This window comes from Brachyistius frenatus, unplaced genomic scaffold, assembly GCF_029030835.1.
Source record: "Brachyistius frenatus isolate BFR_SWC_R1_liver_20210118 unplaced genomic scaffold, ASM2903083v1 Contig_30, whole genome shotgun sequence".
Taxonomy (NCBI): Eukaryota; Metazoa; Chordata; class Actinopteri; family Embiotocidae; genus Brachyistius; species Brachyistius frenatus.
The window spans coordinates 1,038,961-1,049,263 of NW_027210629.1; positions in this window are offsets into that span (position 1 = coordinate 1,038,961).

Genomic DNA, 10,303 nt, shown 5'->3' on the forward strand with positions numbered 1-10,303 from the left:
CCGCAGGCTCCCCAACTCATTCCCATTACCACACACACACACAGACACGTGTCATCAGTCATCACTGTAGTGAAGTGCACATCGAATATACACTGATTCAGACCGTGTCCAGTGAGAGGGAGACGGGGAACAGTCAGCACCATCTTCTAACACTATATCATCGGTGGTGCGATGTGGGAGAAAATCATTTTTACAAGTCAACTTCCTGAGACGATGTTTTGATGTTTTGAACTGTTTGGTGTGCAGTAGACTGTGATACCAGTGCAATGTAACAGGAAAGAGATTCAAATAAAAGGAGCATCTGAGATAATATCTCTGCAACTTCTGATGAACATGATGTTGTCACTTGATATTTTTTTTAAACTGTATTTATCTAAATCATTTGATCCTGTGTTAACAAACAGGCCATGGCAAATGCAACACTTCAACACATGGCTTTTAATGCTGCAGTGGGAAGTGGCAATAGGAGGGAGTGTAACACTATCACCTGTTGCTGTGTGAGAGGTGTTGGCTCAGATGGTTAAATATTCAGGTGAAACCTGAGAATGTGCTGTTCAAAAGTCCTGCCTCTGCCACACACCTGCGCTACATCATTTTAACATGCGTATTCATACAAGCAGGAGTAAATCTCTATGCATGAGTAGAGGGAACGTTTTACTTTAGCTTAAATAAGTTTATATCTATTGTATTAAGGTGCTGTTTTAACCTTTTTGTAGGGCCAGATATTGCATGTCAATCAGCCCCTTTAAAAAAGCTCTTCAGAGTTTTTGTTGTCAGAATACATAATTTACAATACTGTATTGTTAGGTAGGGGGACTAACACCTGCACATCCACGGACTGTAGTAGGAAACTGAAAACAAAAAAGGGATGAATTCAGATTTGAGGGACCACGACCACTGAGAGCAGTGGGCCTCCAGCCTAAAAGTAATGCAAAGAAAAAAAAAAAAAATAGGTTATTTCAAATCTTTTTCAATTTATAACCTTTGTTATTCTCAGAAGTGCTCCTGAGAGTTCATGTGTGTAAACCCTTTTCTGAATGAATGCACTCACCCCGAGGAGGCAAAGCTGAAGATTTGAAGACAGGCTGGTTGATGATGTGACTCCTCCATCCCTTTCTGTCTGTTTGTGAGTGCAATCGTGAGAAACAGCTCACAGCGAGAGCAAACAGTAGCCCTGCTGGAGTGGAAGCTGTCCGCTCCAATGTGACACACTACATCGAGCAAAGAGGCAGCTGCTGAGATGATGTGACAGACTGATCCTGAATGACACTGCCTAAGATACACACCAGCACATGCACAAAGATGGTATATTTGACTCCCTTTTGGCCGGCTGGAATTGACATCAATAAAACACGTATTTAAAAAAAAAAAAGATATATTTTTGTCAATGCAGAGGAATAAATACTGCAGGCTGCTGACAACTGATTGTAGAGTGATATACAACAATTACAGCTCTGTGACATTTCTATTAGGTATGGGTCATGATTCTTGAATTTTTGAATTGTCATTAAAAAAAAAAAAAAAACGGAAAACTGGTAGTTATGCCTTACTACTGTCAGAAGGTGGCGGTAATGCACCTATAAGCTGTTTGTCAACCACCATTAAACAACAAAATGAGGAGGAGAAGGACATGCTACAACCAGGATGCGGTGAAATGGTGTGATACTGTGAGATTAGATGCTACGGTGAAAACAGTAGAAACATGCAAAGACTACCGTCAAAAGGTTTGTCAAAAACGGAAATGAGATGCAGTGCAAACTGGCAAACTAGAATACTACTAAGCATCAAGCAGAGACGGTCCATCCACAGATCAACAGTCAACAGACGATGCAAGTTTGATGTTTGATGTTCAGGGAAAACAACTGCCCTCGAGTGGTAGAAGAAAACTTAAGAGACAGTTAAATTGCGAGACAAAGAGGGAAATTGTGAGTTGAAAGTTGCCATAAAACTCTGTAAAGCTAAAAGAAGCTACATATTGAAATAATAATTTGATATTTGGTTGTTGTGAAAAATAAATAGCCTTTAAGCTGCTCTACTGATCTACAGTTAAACTGGAACAAACTGTTTTTGCAGCAATGTGAGCTAAACTAAACCAGCCATTAAACTGAACTGTTAGCTAACCTGAAGTGTAATTGAAGAGTGACCCAACTACCAAATTAATCATTCTCGGTTCAGTACAAATATCATGCGGTATTATCAAAAAGCATTTTCGTCGTCTTCCGTCTCCAGTGTGAAGAATGAAAGGTCATTCCCAATGTGCAGCTGTGTTTTAACTTCCCTGGAACACATGGGAGATTGAGTGCAGACAGACAAATAACATAGATAGAAATGTGCTACATCCGCTGCAGTGGTCGGGTCAAAACCTACTAAATCTGTCAAGACAACAACCACAATAAACAACATCAAACACGAACTTTAAACAGCTGTAACAGCCATGACATTTTTTTCACAAAATAATTACATTATTTTAGCCTTTAATCATTTTATTTTCTCCATCCATAGAGGGCTCCGTGTCACATAAATTTTTTTTTTAAAAAAAACATAAATTTGGGAGTTACATGACAACATACTACAGCTGTTCCCTCTGGGCTTATAAAGACGGAAGATAAAAATGAACGTTACAAAATGCACAGAGAATACACTGTCGATACATCAATGTACATTCCTCTCGTCGTTTACACATTGGGCTCTGAAGCACCTCTGCTACGTTGAGGTACAGAGTGGAACTGCCCTACTCTGCTTTATAAACACTGCAGCGATGTGTGTGTAGGTGTGTGTGTATGTGTGTGTCTAAAAACCCGGGAGGCAAACCAGACCCCGACCCACATTCATCCCACCCTCAAGAGGACGCAGCAGACCTCCCTTTATCCACTTCCTGCTCCTCACTATCCCTCCATCCTTCTTGTGTCTTTCGATACCTTGGACATTTCTCCATACCCTCCCGCCTCTTCCCTCTTCCTCGTGTCCCCCTGCGTTTTGACGTCCAGTAGCTTCATCGATTAATGTCTTACAACCTTGCACTCTGTAGCCTCCCGTGTTTGTGTGTGTAAACCCACATTACGCTCGTGTGCGTGTCTGTATATTCCCTGGCGTTAAAGGGAGGAACCTCCCGCTTCCTCCATAAACACCTCAGTGGTATGCAAAGGATCTGTAGTGAGGTCTTCTAACTTCTTAGCCCTCTACTGCAGTTACTCCGTCTAAAGGAGACACATTAAAAGTTACCGAAAGGTCTCAAATGAGTAATCCTGGAAAACTGTCAGGTTTCTCAAAATGTAAAAGAAAAGAATACTTAAATTAACTGAAGAATTGAAGAAAATAATCCCTGCTTTAATTGACCCGCCTACCTTGAATGGGTGACAGTGGCTAACTGGTTAAATTGGTCAGACTCCACTTAGCGTACTTTAGTTAATCAATGTCCTACTTTAGAAACTATAAGGATTGATACAGAATTTCCCCAAATTTGATTTATTTACAAATATGAGACACTTTTGACACGAGGGTGGATCATTAAGTTCAGAGACTGCTCCTGTTGCGTGTGAACAGAGCGCAGCATCGTGAAGTGCGCAGAGAACAGAGGAGCAGTAACCTTTTCTGAGTAGGTGTTAGAAAATGCTGTTGCTTGCTCATCATCTGTTCCCGAGTTGCACACATTTTTGTGAGTGCTGGTCAGTGTGTCTGTACCAAAACAGATTCAGTAGAGCACCACTTGTTTTATTGCTGTTGCCTGAAAAGATCATAAATCTGTATCAAGTAGAGGACGTGTCATATTAAACAGGCTGGGTTTAGCATCTAGGTGCCATCAACGTATATATATATATATATATATATATATATATATATATACTGTATTCTTATCTTCTAACACAAACCATATCCATACTCTCAACTTGAACCAGCTGAAAGGAAAAACCCCACGGCGTGCCAAAAATTAAAACAGCCGGACTGTGTGTTTCTACATAAATCGACTGCTCATCAGGATGCTAAAACAATATGGGCTTCCCAACCGTGTAAGCAAGCATTCCCCCAGCATTGCACAAGTGTTTCCTCATCTTTTGTCCATAGCATGAACACAACAAGATGGGTGCAGTCTCAAGATAGAAAACAGATTTGCATCTCAGTGAAATAGAAAAATAACTGAGCTATGTGTCACTAAAAAGGACCATGTTGAGAATGGCTAAACTGGATTGTTATTAGAGGAAAGGAGAAATGTTGCAGAGAGATATGTTTCCAATAACATGAGCTTAATACACACTCATACCAGCCCACTGCTCCATAATGGCACAATGCATATGTTCAATGAAAAAAACAAAAAACATCATGTATAGCAAAAACTAACCCTTAACAACAGAGTGCAATGTAGATTTGATGAAAGACAAAAAAAAAACAAATTACGAACAAATGTTAGTTGTATGTTCCTGATCAAATGCAAACATTAGTGTACAAGACCCACAGAATACCTACACAAGTATTTACAAAGATCTGATCCCCTAACAGACATCTGTTTCCCCCCTGAGGTGAATGGACCCTGAAATGGATCCTACTAAGCCAGAAAATGACTCACAGAGCAAAAGCACAAAGCCAACAGTTCAAACTTCTGACTCACAGCCCCTTTATAACCTTTCATAGTCGAGAACGACCTTCTCGTGACCTCTCGTTGTGCCTTAATAACCCCCATCCAGGCCTGAGTGAGGGAGACAAAACGGATGGAAATTTGATATCCCACGTTCACTCGCTCCGATTCCCACACTTCATCCAGCTGACAAAAATCTACATGCAAGTATAATCTGCTTGTAAGTATACAGACCCTTAACTTGAACACACTCTTCTTCACACACACTGACTGTTTTCGGTTTGAAGGCTACCTCACCAAACGTGGAAAGAAGAAGACGGACGATCACACAACGTGTTTATTTGCCCTTTGATTCGCTTAAGTTATGCCATATGTTGGAAAGTGCCCAACACCACTGTGAGGTAGGCACATTTTCAACTGACATTACCAGAGCAGTAAATAAAACATTGTCCTCTGTAATGTTTCTGCCATGCTCTAACCTTTGGAGGACACAGAACACCGGCAACTGTCTAAAAAACAACTCTTGTCCACATTGTATGGAAAAAACAAAATCCCTACCACAGGCTACTTTGGGTCCAGGCCAAACATAGAGGTATTAGTTGTAAATCCTACTATATTTTATTATTTAATTTTCCTGCACTCTCTAAACAACATTTGACTTGTATTAGCTATTGTTTTAGCTGTGCAAAACTGCAGCATGAGAAAAAAAAAAAAAAAACATCTCTGAAAAGCAGTGGGACCTGATTATTGACCTTTTGGGAATTCTGTTTGTTACTTACTGAATGATAGATGAGAAGATAGATGCCACTTCAGTGTCTGTACAGTAATAAGGCTACAACCAGCAGCGGATTAGCTTAGCTGATCTTAGACTAGAGTCTGGAGACAGACTAGCTTTCCTCTGTCTGAAGGTACGAAATCTACCAACCGCCTCCTCTTAAGATCACTAATTAACAGGTGATATCTCAATTGGAAAAAAGGGGGGAAAAAAAAGAAAACAGCAGAAATTGAAAACAATCCTCTTCCTGTAACTCTCCCCACTCCCTTCCTCCCTGGCCTGTACAGGATCCCCGTCCAATGACAGCGAACCACGGTGCACTGGAGCAGCTTCAAACTGGTCACCCTCAGTGCACCCCGGGGGATGAGGAGTTAAACAGGAGGGTTCAATCGCTGCAAGTTTTTGCCAACAATGGAATAGCAAATCTTTCTACAGGATTTTCTGCCATTAAATCAGGCTCACCATCCGAGGGGACGTGCATGGGCATCTGCATTTAAAGTCCAATTGGAACGCCCTCTCTTTGAAATGACCCGTGATTGGACTAATGGCTCCTTCATGAGCGAGACTTTCCGAAGCCTGAATATAGAGTCAAGAGGAGGTCCAGAAGTCTGTAGTGTTTTCTCAGACCACTTGACTTACAATAATGCAATAACAGTTCCAATATTCTGAAATGTTGTCATGAATTTGCCCGATGACGGAAAAACAAAACAAAACAAAAACCTGCCTACCCGAGCTTTAATATACAATCTAATCTCGTTGTCACTATGAGGCCAATAGGCAAGCAGGGGTAAAGGAGTGAGACTCAGGATGGGCTTGTTCTTTTTTGGACAAGTAGAGCAAATAAAAAGTCCCAGTTTATGTAGAAAAATGAATAAAAACACAATGTTTTACACACACACAGATGTTCGCCAGATGTTTTATTATTTTATTAGGTTTTATCTTGTGTTAAACCTTGGGGCATGTTATGTTTTGCCTGGCTGTATCATAAATTTTCCTTTGGTGACAATAAAGTTAAAGTTGAGGAACCACAGAGTAATTTATCTTTACGTTCAAATGAGCTATATGTTAAGATTAAGCTACTAATTCACGGAAAACAGCTACGTGTGAAGGTCAAGAAGATTTCCAGCTGTTTGTTTTTTTTCTCCTTCCTTTCGTTTGAGCTCTACATGACTGCGGCATCGCCGTTGGACACACTTTCTTGCCTTGTTTTCTGGCTAAATCAGCGGAGGACCTTCCATACTGTGAATTCTGTAGATCACTTGCAGTAACACAGAAGAAGAAAAAAAAAACACTTGAGAAACTGTTATGTTTCATGCCTTCGTTGAATTATGAGCGAGCTGAAACGGAAAAACCTGCCGTGTGGAAACTGGTCACTCGTTGAATCTATTATTCAACAAAAGCTACGCTGATTACAGCACTTCATAGTGAGGCTGAACACACAGGGAACTGTCAGCATGCAGTGGAGTCACACGGGAAGCTGCCACGATGTCAACACAGCACGCTGTCATCAAAGGAACGATAACAAGGCTGAAACACGCGAGGAGCGGTGGTGGAGCGCGTGACAAAAGCTGTCCACCCCTGTCACGAGACACTTGTGACGACAGGAGTGGACACTTGATGCTACTTTAGTCTGCAGAAGGCTTGTTTTTATTCAGGAGCTTTGTGACGCTGTCACTGTTTCTGTCATTCTGTCATTTTCCTCTCTCATCATGAACCGGTCGACCTCTGCGGTGTGATGTTTCATCATTGACTAGAACGCAGGCAGTGGAGTGTTTAAACGTTGTGCTCCGTCAATGAGGCACCGCAGCAATTTAGTCTTGCATATCCATGGATTTAGGGCTCTTACAGGAGACAGTTTGGGTCAACCTCCAACAGCACAGGATCCTACGATACCAATAAAGTACATGATTTTTGATTAATAAGTAAAGTAACATAATCTGACGTAAATTGAATCATGTGCTTGGACATTTTGCACACATATCTGTCTGATCTACATTTTTTTTTTTTCTCTGTCTCTCGTCTATAATTAATTTCAAATCCATTGTAGTTGAGCAGGTGCTGCCAATCCTCCAGGACACAAAGAATAAACTAACCTTAAACCAGACTCTCCAGCTATAAATCCTTAGTTTCTTCAACATGTAGCTGCACATTACAAATCAGCTCAAAGAAGCAATTTGCAAAAAAGCAAACTGTGCACAAAAGCGTCCGTAATTATTTGTGGTATTATTATTGCCGATATTATTATTGGTGACGGCGCTAAAGATAGACAGGGAAGATTTTACAATCTGAGTCCAGTTACAACAGTTGAGCCATTTCTTCGAGAGTTTGCCACACAGCTGTAGCACAAGTTGATTTGTCTTCTAAATCTGGAGACAATTAGCTGCTGGAACAGAAATCTAAATGCCAGAGCTAGTCATAATGTAGGTCTAAGAAAGACCGATCACATCCACACAACGGGGTTTTGACGGCGAGCTGGGAGAGAGAAAATAAGAGAGAGCATGGCTGAATTATAAAATTGCGCTTGCCTTCTCTCTTTACCCTCTCCTTTCTCTCTGCTTCCATTTCCCACATCCGTAGAACAGATTATTTTGGTGGCGGATGGGTAAGATGAACCCCGAATAAGACTCCGCATTAACACCTCAAAGCTCTACTGTGTCTGCCTGCCTCTAGTATGACAAATTAAGCAGCTGAAAGCCTTGTACACGGCAAAGCAGCAACACACACCTCCTCCAAGGTCAGAGAACGGGACGAGGATAACCTGAAGAGTTTCAGCTTTGTTTTTTACATTTGGGGACTTTTATGAGTCTCAACCACACCATCCAATGCCCTCATTACATCTCCCTTCGACGAGAGGCCCCGTGAGAGTTTAACACACACACACACACACACACACACACACACACACACACACACACACACACACACACACACACACACACACACACAACCCCAACTAGAGTTAAGCTTTGCCCTCAGCCAGGTCATATTGACTTCCCCTGAGCGAGAGCAGGAACATGCGGTGTATCAAGAATTCACGGCGCATTTAAGTCTTTGAATGCGATGATCCATGGTTACAATTTTTTGTTGTTGTTGTTTTGTTTAAAAGGCTGAGGGCCACAGGCAACAAGGGAGAGCACACACGTTCACGAAATAACCACAGAACATGTACGGTGGCATGAAAACAGGCAAAAAAACACAAATACAAACACAGGTTCACGCAGAAATAAGCACGCGAATTCCTTCATGCGGAGTCTCACACACACGCACACACACACACACACACACACACATGCTCACTAAGCCCACCGTGCACATGCCTCCGGGTGTACAAAGATACACAAATCATGACATTCATTTTCTCACACATGCAAAGACAGGTCTTGTAAAATGGCTTTTATGGATGCCACCTGTCCATATGGGATCTGATAAACACGCCAAGCCCTGCTCTGTTTAGCTGAATTAAGTCTCTGTAGCTGTTAACACATGGCACCGACCCTTCTCCTTTAACACCCCACACAGCCCCTCTCCTCTCCTCTCCTCTCCACCATCCCCACCCAACACACACACACACACACACACACACACACACACACACTCCGGGGTTGTCTCTGCTAGTGGTGGAAGTTATCCATCAGATTTTTCATTCCCTCTCTCCACGGAGCCCCTCACAATCACCTCATCTCTCCCTCATCACATCTGCCAAAACATTTCTCTCACGCTTGCAGCACTGACCGTGTTCAAACGCTCCCTCTGTAAAAAAAAAAAAAAAAAAAAAAAAAAAAAAACCCTCTCAGGCTTTACTGTATTGACAAGTGGTGCTTTAGGGTTCACCATCACCCCAAATCCCAGCATGACACTTCAGTTTCAGTCACAGTTGAGTAACGTCTACGCCGTTAAGAGGGCCGACAGGTATTTTATCGGTCGCCAATAATAACTGTGTTTATTTGTCTGAAGATTATTTACTTGGTTAATTGATGAATCGTTTCGTTTTGGATAACTCGAGCACCGAAGACGCCTAGCAAAGAGTACAAATCCCAAAGTGAAAAGAAACAAGAAAGCAGAAAAAAAAAAAAGTCATTTTTGCTTGAAACAAATTACTCACAATTGATTGATTGTCATACAAGTTAACAATTCCTCAAAACTGACGAATGAGTTCACACACGGATCATTTGAGCTCTGTGTAAACACCATCATTCAATTGCATGTTTCTAATTTGGGTGGTCATTTCCCGATTGCGCTTCCTCAACCAATACCGTCAGTAAACACACGAGTGGGCGTGTTGTAGCTGCAGGTGTGGTAAAGCCACGAAGAGAAGAAAGTTTGAACTTTAACTTTACTATGTGCGCAACTGGGCTTCTGTTTCAGATAGTTTCTGAAGTTCGTTCCTCTTCTATGCTGCAGTGAAATGATCTCTTTGCGTTGTAGAATCAAACCGTTCCCACAATTCACAACCAAACAGCACGTTGTTTGCGTACACAAAACCCCCGTTAACAAAGTAATGCATTTTGTTACGCAAATACAAAATGGGACTCACGGCACCGCCTGCTGTTGCGGAGGATTCATTTCTGAGGACGTTGGTGAGAAAATATTTAGCCGAATCCCTACAAAAAAAAACAACATTGCGTAGAGTCACGCAATATTTGTTTTGTTTTTGTACGATACAATTTTAGACTCGTAAGACACGCTGTATTTGTCTCTGAAGCGTGACGTATAATAAATATGTTGTGTGTCTGTTTGATAAGTGTGTTTTGTATTAGTTTGTTAATGAAGTTTTGTATTTGCGAACCAGTTTGTTAGTAAATGGGGTGGGGGGGCAATTGAAAACTGATTTTGTTTGACAGGCTTTGGCAGTAAATTTGCTCCATAATGCTCCCTTTAAAGTGGAGCAACATGACAGCATTGGGAAAAAGATGCACTTCTGTGAAATGACAAATCAACACCAGTGCGTCCAACAAGAG